Below are 15,006 nucleotides of genomic sequence, written 5' to 3' on the forward strand. Positions count from 1 at the left end.
AAGTCCGTATGACTTCTTCCAGATTTTACAGTGTTTTGCTTTTATATTAGTCTGTAAATGGCAATGTGGCACAACGTCCTCATAGGGGGCGAGGGGAAAAAATGTTTAATCTGCATGTTTAATCTCAGGTGCAATGTAATTCAGAGTAGTTACTCCTTGCAATACATGAGGCAATCTCCATCATCGGTAGCTTAGTGGAGGGGATCAGCAACCCATCTAGTTGTCCTTCAAATGAAAACAGTGGAATTAAAATTATCCGGGGGGGGGGGGGGGGGGGGGGGGGGGGGGGGGGGGTGGATTTCACTGCCCCTAATGACTGCCAATATGGTGAGATTGAACATTCATCCAATAATATTTTGTTAGAATGTCAATAACTCTTAGAATTGAATGCAAATGTGCCTTTGCTACCAGCAGAAATGCAGTGATAGTAAACCCAGTTAGTTTGATGCTAAAGTTATTTCATGAAGCGAAATAAAATTTCCCCAATCAGTGCATAAATAACATCATAAGAATTCGAAGCACATAAGTACAGTGTTCGTGAGGAGAAAACTACCCAAACCTAATAAATGAAATTTTCTGGTAACTATATATGTTTACTTTAGCTTAAAATCTATCTGGCCAGTAATCATCCTCCACTGGAATGGAATGGAATGGGAAAACTATGATTAGCTCAACTGCCTTTTCACAACGACTTTATTAACCATGTAATCCATCAACCTTCTTTTACCTTCTGTGGTTTGAATGAAAATTAAGATTGCCTTGGAATTATTGGGCTAATTGCACCCTCAATGAGCAGAATGCTTTTCAGAAAAGGGTTTTGAGCATTCACCTAATATTCGGTGCCTGTTTTGCAGAAGATTGCTGATACAAAATGTACCCTGCTGCTTATTGACAGTCATGGAATTCATTTAAAGTACGATAGGACTGGGGTATGGGAGGGGCGGAGTAACTATTCATTCTTAATGAAACACATTATGACAAGGTTTTTTAAAAATATATTATTACTGAAAATTTTAATTTACAACAAACACGACATCAACACCAATCAGCCCAGAAAGCGAATATTAAATAGTACAATATTGCATAAAAAGAAAAAAAACACGCAACTGATCAACCAATCATATAAATCCCACCCAAAGAAAGTCAAAAATAACCTATCCCCAAGAATAATAACTACTCCCCCTTTTTAACAGCTGATGATGACTAACTCTTTAAAGTAGGAAATAAATGGCTACCACCTCAGGTAGAACCCATCCACCGATCCCCTAACTGTGAACTTGACCTTTTCCACATATAAAAATTCCATGAGTTCACTTAACCAGGCCAAGGCACTGGGCGGAGTGGAAGATCTGCAGCCCAGAAGAACTCACCTCCGGGCTATCAACCAGGGAAAGGCAAGAACATCCGGTCCGCAGCCCCAGCAAGTCCAACACCCCGAAAATGGCCACCGAAGGACAAGGCTCCAGATCAATGTTAAGAAGGAAACCCAAAAGCTTACCATCCTTGGACATGACCAGAACAGACCAGGGTGTGGTTAGCGGCCCATGAGAGCATCGCTCATACCCATTCACCACTCCCACAAAGAACCCACTCCTCCTAGCTTTAGTTAGGTGAGCCCTATGTACCATCTTGAGCTGAATCAGGCTGAGCCACGGGCAGGAAGAAGCGGAGTTCGCCCTTCAAAGGGCCTCACACCACACGTCCTCATCCAAAATAGGTCCCTGCTCTCCCTCGCATTTCACTCTCACCTGGCCCAGTGAGACAGCTTGGCATGATCTCCTGTAAAGATTTGGAAATGTCCCCCCCCCCCCCCCCCCCCCCCCCCCCCCCCCACAGACCCCACCAACAATGGGATTCTCCCCAGCAGGGAGGGATGCGGCGCTAAGGGAAATGTAAGACAAGCCTTCTGGAAAGAAAAGGCGCCTGTTCTGGTACACAGAGAGAGAATTCAGAATGTCCAAATTACCTAACAAGTACGTCTTTCGGAACTTGTGGGAGGAAACCGGAGCACCCGGAGGAAACCCACACAGACACGGGGAGAACGTGCAGATTCCTCACAGACAGTGACCCAGGGGTATCCCTGGTGTATTAACCGGAAAATATTCACTCTTCTTCAGGTTCAATAATTCCCTCCAAAAAGTAGCCATAGCTCCTCAGTCGCTTCATTATTTCGTCCATAGAGGAGACTGAATCCGTAACATACAACATATAAAAACAAATTGCTGCGGATGCTGGAATCTGAAACCAAAAGAGAAAATGCTGGAAAATCTCAGCAGGTCTGGCAGCATTTGTAAGGAGATAAAAGAGATAACGTTTCGAGTCCAAATTACCATTTGTCAAAGCTTTGTCCGACCCATTCCTGGGCTCTGACCTATAGAGATCCCTGGGCAGCACGGTAGCACAGTGGTTAGTACTGTTGCTTCACAGTTCCAGGGTCACAGGTTCGATTCCCGGCGTGGATCACTGTCTGGGTGGAGTCTGCACGTTCTGCCCGTGTCTGCGTGGGTTTCCTCCGGGTGCTCCAGTTTCCTCCCACAAGTCCCAAAAGATGTGCTTGTTAGGTAACTCCACGTAAACCTCTGAGTGGCTCCATCTCCAGCACCAGTTCCACAAAATACAGACCATGATCAGAGATTACTATTGCCAAATAGTCCACCCTTTTTACCCACGGGAGCTAAAACCTACCCAGTAGAAAGAAGTCAATCCTGGAATAAACCTTACGCACAGGGGAAAGATCAAAAACCCCTTATCGCTTGGGTGCAGAAATCTCCATGGGTCAGAACTCCTATCTGCTCCCTCAAGGCCAGAAGCTCCTTTGCCACTCCTGAGAGAGCCAACAATTTATTCGTGGACTGGTATATTTTAGGATCCAGTATACAATTGAAGTCTCCTCCCAGAACCAGTTAGTGCGCATCTGGATTGGGAATAGAAGCGAACAGATTCATAATAAATGCCAAATCGTCCCAGTTGGGGGTATAAACAGTTAACAGTACCTTCCAGAGACCCACTGACCATCATGTATCTACCGTTAGGATATGCCACAATTTTGGTCGCTGATAAGAGGACCCACTTATTAACTAAAATTGCCACACCTCGGGCCCTTCCCTCAAAGCCCGAGTGAAGCACATGGCCCAGCTACCCCCTCCACAGTCTGGTCTTATCTCTTACCCATAAGTGAGTCTTCTGCAAAAAGCACCACACCAGCATTTATATTGCTCAGGTGAGCAAAAGCTCTCGACGTCTTCCTTGGGCCACCCAACACCTTATGTTCCAAGTGACCAACCGAATTGAGGGTATCCCATCTCACCTCATCCTGGAACCAGCCATTTCCAGCGTCGGGGACTACTAAGTAAATGTTTAAAGTGTACAGGCAAAAGACCCTCCCAAAATGCCTGCCAAACCCATCCTCAGAGTGAAACAAAGAAGGTCCGATAGTCACCATCGGTAAACTAACCCCTCCCCCCACTCCCACCCAACAGCCCACCCAAATACATAAGCTGAAACCAAACCCAGGTCCAAGCCCCCGCCCCCCCCCCCAATCCAGATACTAAGCTCTGCAAACCTGATCAAACTGGCTTAACGGTTTGAGTTACTCCCCCCATCTCACTCCCATTTGCTGGCGTTATTTATTACTAGCGGGGTAGACCCCCCCCCCGTTGAGAATAAAACATACCTCATGTTACAGTCCCCTACCCTACCAACTTTTACAGCAGCCCTGTATCGACCCAACATCTGTCCCAGAAATCAGTCCCATTCCCAATAAACATACCTCATGCAGCATGAAAACTTCGCATCAACCTCTAAACAGAATATCAACAACTATCAACAACTATTTACAGGATATCCCAACACCCTTCCCAACCGACAGAAATCAAAGATCTTATACAACACATTTAACTAGACCCAAGTCCATGCTTTTTAATGAAGGTATTTGCTTCCTCGGGTGCCTCAAAGTAGTGGTCCTTACCTCATATTTAACCCGCAACCTTGCCGGGTACACAGCCCTGAACAGGACTCCTTTCTGACACAGAATGGCCTGAACCTGATTAAAGGTTGTTCGACTCCTCACCAGCTCAGCCCCCATGTCCTGGTAAATCCTGACGAGGTTTGCTTCCCACTTCGAATCACAGTGTTCTTTTGTCTACTTCAGAATCCTCTCCTGCTCCCTAAAGCTGGAAAAGAGAATAATTACTGCTCGAGGTGGCTTGTTTGGCTGAAATTTCTGCCAAAGTGCACGATTCTCCGGAAAGATTTCTAAGTGTGGTGGCAAGCGGGAATTGCCGCGACCTTCCCGGCGGAATTCAATTTGTTTCAGTAATGAGGCCTCACGGGCTTCACGCCGCAAATGAAGGCTTGGCAGCCGATTCCTCGCGACCGCGTTCGCCAGCCCCCTGCTAACAAGGTCGAGCAGCGCTTAAACAGCAGTTGCACAACCAAACCCACGCAGCCCGCAGCCATGGTGCCGTGACAACTGGCCACAAGCTTTGGAGACACAGACCTGGGTAGGCTCCCAGATGAGGTGGGGGCCAGGAGGGACGTCCTGTTCTCCTGAGGGTCCTGGAGGGTGAGCCACATGGTAGCCAGTGCCGCCGGGATGAGGTGGCTGCAGCAGTCAGCTCGGGCAATATGACCAGGAAGACTGGCCTCCAGTGGCGGAAGAAGGTCAACGACTTACAACGGGCAACACAAGTGAATAGACACCAATCTCACCTACCCAGCCCTCAAGGAGGCATCCCCCCAGGCGACCCCAACTCTCCCTCCATCCACCTCCCACTTCAGCACTCCCTCCACCCATCCCTTCAACCCTCTCGCCACCCCAACCGTCCTTCACACAACTGTGAACCACATGTACGGCTAATGATGCCCTCTCTGTGCCTCCTCAGAAAAAGCTCTCTTATAATTGGCGGGAGAGGGACCAGACTGGCAGTTGGGTCAAGGACTTGAGAATTCTCACCTACTTCGAGGAGCGGGCCCTGAAGGTGACCGGTGTGGCTGAGGCCAGGGCGGTCACCAACGCGGAGGCTGGCGGATGTTGCAGAGGTGAGGAATCACCAGGCTCCACCCGGAGGACCTGTCAAACGTGAGTAGTGATTGCCTTACTGACTGAACCATCCCTCCCACTGACCACATGTCCATTCTCCCGCAGGTCCACAACCGACGGTGCCAGCCTATCGCGGGTGGCACCCTCTCCTGATTCCGGGGAGAACATCTCGGAGGAGAGCTCCGAAGTTGCAACTGTTATGGTCACGGGTCAACTGTCATCCCCATCCTCCAACAGCGCAGATGCACACACCTCAGCTTCTGGAGCATAATCTGATGAGAACCACACTGATGATGATGTACATCTGGGGGAGGCAGGGACCCCCAGGCTAGGCAGCAGTTGGAGGTCTGCTGAATCCCTTGACCCAGATGGGTCCCTGCTTGATGCTGAGCCTCTGGAACAGGATTGCCCAGAGCAGATGGAGACATTAGGGGGCGGCCGGGACATTCAGAGGGAGATATGAACGTCACTCCAGCAGATCCATAGCTGCTTGGAGGAGACCCAGAGGCTACGGGCGCAGGAGATGGCACCGGCAATGAGTGGCACTGAGGCCAAAATTGCTGGGTGGTGACTGCTGTGGAGCGTCTGGTGCACGTCATCAGCACCATGATTGAAGGTGTCCAAGGCGTCGCGCAGTGGGTGACGGCCATGGCTGAGTGTCTCGGCAAAATGTCCGACTCGCTGCGGGAATGTAACCCAGTGATGTACCATCAATTCGCTGCAAGACGATGAGAGCGAGTGAACATAGGCTTTATTATCCAAGAACTTGCCTGTCTGTGACTACTGTAACAACTGAGCGCCGCCCCAGGCGGCCGGTCTATATACCATCCGGGGGGGGGGGGAGCCAGAGGCGGAGCACACCAGGGTTCCAGTACAATACATGGAACGAGATCATTATTACCATTCCTTGGCCATAGGCCACAGTACTATATAGACAACGTATATTATGGTGAATACATTCACCACATTCACCCCTGTTAAAAAATGAAATCCAGCGGGGATGAAGTGGGGTCATGATATGTTCAGTCTGTCTGGAGGCCGGATTGTTCTTTTGGACCTCCTCAGCTCTGGCGATGCGGCGGGTGCGGGCATTGTAGTTGTTGACTCTGAGAGCGTGTTGTCTGGAGATTTGGTCCGGCGTGTCGGCGATGGTTGAGGAGTGGGGGTAGGCAGGGGGGTGGTGGATGGCAGCAGGGGGGTGGTGGATGGCGGCAGTGTAGGCTCGGGACAGTACAGGAGCCCCGGGGTGGGTAAGGGGTCGGGGGTTGGCGGTAGGCGGTGGGGAGGGGAGCGCGTTGACATGGGAACCAGTGGGGGCCAGGTCCCGGAGGAAGACCGTATCTTGCCGTCCGTCTTGGTGCGCGACGTAGGCATATTGGGGGTTGGCGTGCAGCAGCTGGATCCTCTTGACCAAGGGGGTCAGTCATATGGCTCCTCGTATGCTTCCGGAGAAGGACAGGTCTCGGAGTTGTCAGCCAGGATGGAAGCGAGACCCCGGAGATGGACTTCCTGGGGAAGACAAACAAACGGTCGTGAGGGGTCTCGTTCGTGGCTGTGCAGAGGAGCGACTGAATGGAGTGGAGCGCGTCAGGGAGGACCTCCTGCCAGCGGGGAATCTGGAGACTTCTAGACCGGATGGCCAGAAGGACGGCCTTCCATATCGTCGCGTTCTCCATCTCCACCTGCCTATTTCACTGCGGGTTGTAGCTCGTAGTCCTGCTCGAGGCGATGCCCTTACCGAGCAGGTTCTGACGCAGTTCATCGCTCATGAAAGCGGTGCCCCGGTCACTGTGGACTTATGCAGGGAAACCGAACAGGGTGAAAATTCTGTGCACTGCCTTTATAACAGTGGCCGAGGTCATGTCGGGACATGGGATAGCAAAGGGGAAGCGGAAGTACTCATCAAAGACGGTCACGAAGTATATATTATGGTTGGTGGAAGGGAGGGGCCCTTTGAAGTCGATGCTGAGGCGCTCAAAGGGCTGGGAGGCCTTTACCAGGTGGGCCTTGTCTGGCCGGTAGAAGTGGGGCTTGCACTCCGCGCAAACTTGGCAACCCCTGGTCATGGCCCTGACCTCCTCTGTGGAGTAGGGCAGGTTGCGGGCCTTAATAATGTAGATAAGCCGAGTGACCCCCGGGTGACAGAGGTCATTGTGGATAGCCCGAAGTCGATCGTCTTGCGCACTGGCGCATGTGCCGTGGGACAGGGCATCTGAGGGCTCGTTGAACTCCCCAGGACAATACTTGATATCGTAAGTCTAGGTGGACAGTTCGATTCCCCGCCTCAAGATTTTGTCGTTAATTTTGCCCCATTGTGCGTTGTTGAACATAAAGACTACCGACCGTTGGTCGGTGACGAGAGTGAACCTCCTACCGGCTAGGCAGTGCCTCCAATGCCGCACAGCTTCCACTATGGCTTGTGCTTCCTTCTCGACAGCGGCGTGTCAAATCTCGGAGGCGTGGAGCGTTCTAGAAAAGAAGGCTACTGGCCTGCCCGCCTGGTTGAGGGTGGCAGCCAAGTTGACGTCTGACGCATCGCTCTCTACCTGGTAGGCGATGGACTCATCCACTACGTGCATCACGGCTTTGGCAATATCTGCCTTGATGCGGCTGAAGGCCGCGCGGGCCTCAGCAGTCAGGGGGAATATAGTGGCTTTGATATGTGGGTGGACTTTGTCCGCATAGTTGGGGACCCACTGGGCTTAGTAGGAGAATAGCCCCAGGCAGCGTTTGAGGGCCTTTAGGCTGTGGGGAGGGGAAGTTCCATGAGGGGGCGCATGCGGTCGGGGTCGGGCCCTGGAACCCCATTTTCCACGACATAGCCGAGGATGGCTAGCCAGATTGTGCGGAAAACGCACTTCTCTTTGTTATATGTGAGGTTGAGGGATTGGGCGGCCAGTAGGAATCTCTGGAGGTTGGCGTTGTGGTCCTGCTGATCATTGCCGTAGATGGTAACATTGTCCAAGTACGGGTATGTAGCCCGCAACCCGTACTGGTCCACCATTCGGTCCATCATTCTCTGGAAAACCGAGACCCCATTAGTGACGCCAAAATGGACCCTGAGGAAGTGGAAGAGTCGGCCAGCTGCTTCAAAAGCAGTGTAGTGGCGTTCTTCCGGGCGGATCGGAAGCTGGTGGTATGCAGACTTCAGATCTACTGTGGTGAACACCCGGTACTGTGCGATCTGGTTGACCATCTCCGCTATCCGGGGGAGGGGGTATGCATCAAGTTGCGTGAACCGGTTAATGGTCTGGCTGTAGTCCACAACCATCCGATTCTTTTCCCCGGTCCTGACAACCACCACTTGTGGTCTCCAGGGGCTGTTGCTGGCCTTGTTGACCCCCTCCCTCAAGAGTCGCTGGACCTCCGACTTGATAAAAGCCATGTCTTGTGCACTATACTGCCTGCTCCTGGTGGTGACGGGCTAACAGTCGGAGGTGAGATTCGCAAAGAGGTAAGGGGGGGGTGACCTTAAGGGTCGCGAGGCTACATACAGTGAGGGGGCTAGGGGTCCACCGAATTTTAGGGTCAGGCTTCGGTGACTGCATTGGAAGTCGAGTCCAAACAGTAGAGGGGCGCAGAGGTGAGGGAGGACATACAGTTTAAAATGGGTTTGCAACACATTACCGCCGGATCTGCACTGAATGTGATCCGGAGGCAAGGGAGATTGTCTGGGATGCGGGGTAGATGTCGAGGAAGCAGCGCCTTTACCGTGTCGGGGTGGACAAAGCTCTCTGTGCTTCCGGAGTCAAAAAAACAGGGGATCTCGTGCCCATTGACCCGGACGGCCATCATCGAATCCTTCAGATGTTTTGGCCGCTACTGGTCGAGGATGACTGCGCCGAGCTGCGGGTAGTCTGCGTGGTCGGAGGTATCGGGGTCGCAAGATGGCGGCCCCCACGGGTCGCACGTGTTGGGCTGGGTTGAAGGTGGCGACCAAGATGGCCGCTCCCATCGGCCGCACGTGTCGGTTGGTGCTGAAGATGGCGTCCAATATAGCCGCCCCCATGGGTCGCACATGTCGGGCTGAGTTAAAGATGGCGGCCCCCACGAGCTGCACGAGGTGGATGACACGTCTGGAGGTGCCGGTACCGGCAGGCACGCAGCCACGTTGTGGGGTCTGCGGGCCGGTGAGTCCGTGGATCGGGCCTGGTAAGCTTTTGACTTCGGGGCTTTAGATTGGGCCAGACAGGCTCTGGCAAAATGTCACTTTTTGCCGCGGTCGCTGCATGTCGTGGTGCGGGCTGGGGCAACGTCGCCGGGAATATTGGCCCTGCCCGCAGAAGGAGCAAGACGGTCCCCTGGGCTGCACGGGCAGCCGCACGGCACAGGCCTGGGAGATAGTTGTGTCTGGTGAAGGCTGTGTCTGTGGTGCCCATGAGGGGTTCGCTGGGTCTGCTGGGAACGCGCTGAGGCTCTGGTAGGCCACCTCCAACGAGGTGGCTAGTTTTACCGTGTCCTGTAGGTCAGTTGTCCCGTTTTCCAGCAGTCGCTGCCGGATGTAGTTAAACCGGATCCCGGCCACGTAGGTGTCCTGGATCATCAGCTGCATGTGCTCATCGGCCTTCACATCCCTGCAGTTGCAGTTGTGGGTGAGTAGAGTCAGGTTCTCTATATACTTGTCCAGCGATTCCCCGGTGCGTTGTCGGTGAGTAGTGAGGATGTGCTGCGCGAACACTTCGTTCATGGGCTTCACAAGCTGTTTCTTTAGAATCGCGACCGCCGCTTCGTACGTGGCTGCGTCCTCAATCGTACCCGAGATTCAGTGGCTCGACCGGGCGTGGAGGAGGCGCAGCTTGAGGGTGTCGGAGGGAGGCTTTTTAAAGGAGTCGAGGTAGGCCTCAAAACAGCAGAGCCAGTGGGAGAAGATTTCCTTAGCTTCTGCTGCTCGTGCGTCGAGTTCTAGTTAATCAGGCTTCAGAGCGGCTTCCATAGTGATGTCGTTGGATAATAAATTGATATGCCATCAATTCACTGCAAGACAATGAGAGTGAGTGAACATTGGCTTTATTATCCAAGAATTGCCTGCCTGTGATTGCTGTAACAACTGAGCGCCGCCCCCAGGTGGCCGGTCTATATACCGTCTGGGGAGCGGAGCCCACCAGGGTTCCAGTACAATACATGGAAGGAGATCACATTAGTATTCCCTGGCTATAGGCCACAGTTCTAGACAGATAACTTATATTATGGTGAATACATTCACCACACCCAGTACCAGGCTGACTTTGATGAAGTTCTGCGGGACATGTCCCGCTCTCAGATGGGAATGTCCCATTCACAGGTGTGCATTGCTGAAGCACTGCAGAGCATGGCCCGGTCACTGGGGTATGTGCCCCAGTCTCTGAGGAGCATCGCCGAGGACGTCGACATGATGGGGCGGACCATGGGGAAACCGCCAGGGTTGGCAGAGCCAGATGATACAGGGGTTGCAGGGGCATGAACCAGCTGCCCCTCCATCCCAAGGTGAACCCCAGGGCCCTATCGGCACTAACCGGGATGAGGGGGTACTGAGTGCCAACCCAGACCCATCCCATGGAGTGGCGATGGTGGCCAACAGCTCTCCCAAGGTCCACCTCTCTGATTGGGCCACATTTCGGGGTCACCACGCAGGACAGGATGGCATGGCTGTGCATGTGCTGTCGACAAGTGAGCCGGGGCCCCCCGGCCCCAGAGCCCCCAGAGGACACGCACCAGGGGTATTGAGGGCCAATGGGCGAGGTAAGCAGCTGGCTGCCTCCACCTCAGATGTGCATCCTGGGGACACATCTAGGTGTAGTGGTAGAGCTAGGAGGGCAAAGCACATCGAAGTTCACTGAGGGCACCAGGTGAGGGGGAAGGGGTGGGGGAAGGTACGGTAAGGGGTGGGTAGGGGATGGGGTTGGGAGCTAGAGGGGTTGGCACTATCGGCAATGGAGTATTGTACAGCACATTCAACAACTTTTTGCACAACCATTATGATGCCTCGGTCACTTTCTTCCGCAATGAGGGCTGAACCCTGGACCGTTTGCCTGTCTCTCCAGGTAATCCCCAGAAGCCCTTCCATCAGGTTCACGTTTTTAAAAAGGAGTACTAATTGGCGCCAGGGTGAGAACTTGCTGGGGAAGCCGCTGAATGACGGGAGGCCGTTAGATGTGGTGTCGATCTCATTTATTGTGTGGCAATGGGGCTTAAGTGGTGATAATTGCTTTCTTGCCATGCTACTGCGAAATTCCTATTTCGCCTACGGGAGCAGGCTGGTTGCATCGCAAACTGTTTGATGCCTGGCACGGTTCCTGTTTTTGGCCTCTCCCTCTATTCACCCGCCTCATTACGCTTGAGCGCGAGTGTAATGAGGCCGGAAGATCACGCCTTCTGTTTCTTATCAGTAACTTCATATCGTTGTAAAGGGATTTGACAACGCAGGCTCGCTTTGACCCTTGTTAAAATATGTTTTACTGTGAATTTCCCCGAAGTAATGTTTAAACTAATATTCATGTATTAATCCTATTTTATTTGACCTTTTGTTTTCCAACCCAGAGTCACGTATCATGACTAATTGCCGTCAGTCTGAAGGAGCACACCCTGATTTTCAGATAAGGCTCTTGGACTCTTTCTCCAATAACAGTTCTACCGCCTCTTCTGAAAATGAAGGTGGAATAACTTGATCATGAAATGCCTGTAATTTAATTTGCTTTGATGAGATTGCTTCCTATCAGAAACACCTTCATTTGTTGGGTCAGAAACTCATCCACAGAGTGTGAGTAAGGTATTCCTGGGTGTATAGACAGATCAGCATACGAACAGCCAGCTGATTAAAATTGAAGTACTGACCAATTTATCTCAGCCCCAAATGAAACTCAGGGCTAACATTGACAGTAATTGTAAAATTGCTCTCTTAAAACACCAGGCATATAATTGTAATTAAAGAGATGGAGGTATTCCAGCATTCATAAGTGTTGTGGAATCCCTCATTTAAAACTGGAGGCCCTATAATTATAATATAAACATACACTATAATTTCATAGAGGACAACAAGAAGCTTTTCATTGCCATTATGGATCCTAGGGTAGGACTGGTTTTGTAACTTTCTCTCTTCACACAAAGGAAAAAGGCAGGAACACACTGGGAATGACTACACAGTACACACAGGCAGGAGAGCAGATCATGGGCGCGATTCTCCAAAATGGAGACCAAGTCCCGACGGCGGAGTGAAAACCAGAGTGTTTCACTCCGGCATCGGAGCCCGCTCCCAGCCCCCTATTCTCCCGCCCCTGGGGGGCTAGGAGCGGCGTTGCGTATTTTACGCGCGCTGGGCCTTGGCGCCGCGTAAAAAACGTTGCCGCATAAATGACGTGGCCGGCACGCGTAAATGAAGTCACCCGCGCATGCGCGGTTGCCGTCCTCCCCGAGGCCGCCCCGTAAGAAGATGGCGGATGGATCTTGCGGGGCGGCGGAGGAAAGAAGGTCCTCCTTCAGAGAGGTCGGCCCGACGATTGGTGGGCCCCGATCGCAGGTCAGACCCCATCAGAAGCCCCCCCCCCCCCCCCCCACCCCAGTGCAGGAACCCCCCCTCCCCCCCCCACCCACAAGCCACACCCCCCCCAGCATTCCTGCGCAGATCCCGCCGGCAGCGACCAGGTGTGGACGGCGCCGTCGGGAACCTGTCGTGTTGGGGCGACCGCTCGGCCCATTCGGGCCGGAGAAATTGCCGCTCGCATTTTCAACGGCGAGCACCGATTCTCAAGCGGCCAGTCCGTGATTCTCGCCGTGCGGTTTGGGGGGGGTGGGAGAATCGCGTGCGGGTGCTGGGGCGGCGTTGGCGGGACTCGCTGCGGCACCCCGCCGATTCTCCCACCCGGCGTGGGGGGGGGGAAATTCTTCCCCATGATCCAATCTTAAGAGACTCACCAAGAAACGGCTCTCAGAGATAGGGGCAGCCTTTTTAAAGGTGGAAGGTGTGCCAGACATAACAGGGAAGGGGGGTTAGAATCGCACCCAATGAGTGCAGCATAACAATGGGCTGGATTCTCTCGCCCAAACTGCCGCAAGAACGCCACAGGCAAGACGCCGACAACGGAAAAATCCACTGACCTCGGGCTGGATTCTCTGGTCGCCAGGGGAACACGGCCGAAGAATCCCATCCAATGTATCTGACAGACTGTGCAAGGCAGCATTTATTTTAATTCTCAGACTAAAGGCCATCTCAATATCTATTGCTCATTCCTAGCCGTCCAATTAGTGGTTTGACAAAACCGAGTGACTTGCTAGGCCATCTCAGACGGCAGTTAAGGGCCAACCACCTTGGCATGCGCCTGAGGTCATTTAGAGGACAGAGTGAGCAAGGACAGCAGGCTAAAGGACATTGGTGATGTGGTTAGTCTTTTACGATAATGTGGCAGCTTTGTGGTCATTTTTACTGCCATCAGTCTTTATTTCCAGCTATTTTTAAATTGAATCCACATTCTCAAGTTGTTGTGGTGGGATTTGAGCTCACCTTCTCTATATTATTTGCCCAAATCGCTGGATTACTAATCCAGTAACATAATACATATACTACCCCACTTGATAGAATCAATATTTTTTCAATAATCTTAATAATCTTTATTGTCACAAGTCGGTTTACATTAACCCGGCAATGAAGTTACTGTGAAAAGCGCCTAGTCGCCACATTCCGGCGCCTGTTCGGATACACAGAGAGAGAATTCAGAATGTCCAAATAACCACATTCCGGCGCCTGTTCGGATACACAGAGAGAGAATTCAGAATGTCCAAATAACCACATTCCGGCGCCTGTTCGGATACACAGAGAGAGAATTCAGAATGTCCAAATAACCACATTCCGGCGCCTGTTCGGATACACAGAGAGAGAATTCAGAATGTCCAAATAACCACATTCCGGCGCCTGTTCGGATACACAGAGAGAGAATTCAGAATGTCCAAATAACCACATTCCGGCGCCTGTTCGGATACACAGAGGGAGAATTCAGAATGTCCAAATGACCTAAAAGCATGTCTTTCTGGACTTGTGGGAGGAAACCGGAGCAGCCGGCGGAAACCCATACAGACACAAGGTGAATGTGCAGACTCCGCCAGGACAGTGACCCAAGCGGGAATCGAACCCAGGAGCCTGGCGCTGAGAAGCAACAATGCTAACCACTGTGCTACCATAATGGGAATCAAGACAACCAGAGAAACATGGCAGTCAGATTGTGTTTTGCAAGAGACTGTCAGCAGCAATAAAATAAAGGATTGAAAATAAATATTGACCAGGGTATTGGGAGATTTTACTTCTGCATCATCAATTAGTAGACATGTAGAATTTCCAGCTGTGTATTATTGAATCAGAAATTCAGGGTACTGGGGAATGTCACAGCTCCTGTTAGAATAGTGCCATGGCAGAGGGGTCTTCTCCAACGTCTCAGCTGGCAGGCGACACTTCTGATGATGTCGGTCTCCAATACAAGATATACAGAACATAGAGCAAAAGGTGAACTAATTCAACTCAGATTGTGCAATGGCAAATTTTTGGCATCTCATACATTAAAACATCAAAACCTAAAATATGGCGGCATGCTGACGCAGTAGTTACCGCTGCCACACGGCGCCGATCCCGGGTCACTGTCCATGTAAAGTTTGCACATTCTCCCCCTGTCTGCATGGATCTCACAAACCCAAAAATGTGCAGCGTAGTAGATTGGCCACGCTAAATTAGCCCTTAATTGGAAAAAAAGAATTGGATACTCTGAATTTATTTTTTAAATAGTTAACCTAAAATATGTATTCAAGTCTCTGGAGTGCAGCTTGAACTGATGATCTCCTCACTCCAGATTGTTTAAAATACAGAGGAGGTTTAAAAGTCACCTGCTGCTCCCAGCTACAGTTATCAAGGACTGGAAGACAGTCTGGTAAACAGGAGGCAGCTTTATTATCATTATAAATACGTGGAAATGGAACATAGAGCAAAAGGTGAACTAATTCAACTCAGA

This window comes from Scyliorhinus canicula, chromosome 4 (genome assembly GCF_902713615.1).
Source record: "Scyliorhinus canicula chromosome 4, sScyCan1.1, whole genome shotgun sequence".
NCBI lineage: Eukaryota > Metazoa > Chordata > Chondrichthyes > Carcharhiniformes > Scyliorhinidae > Scyliorhinus > Scyliorhinus canicula.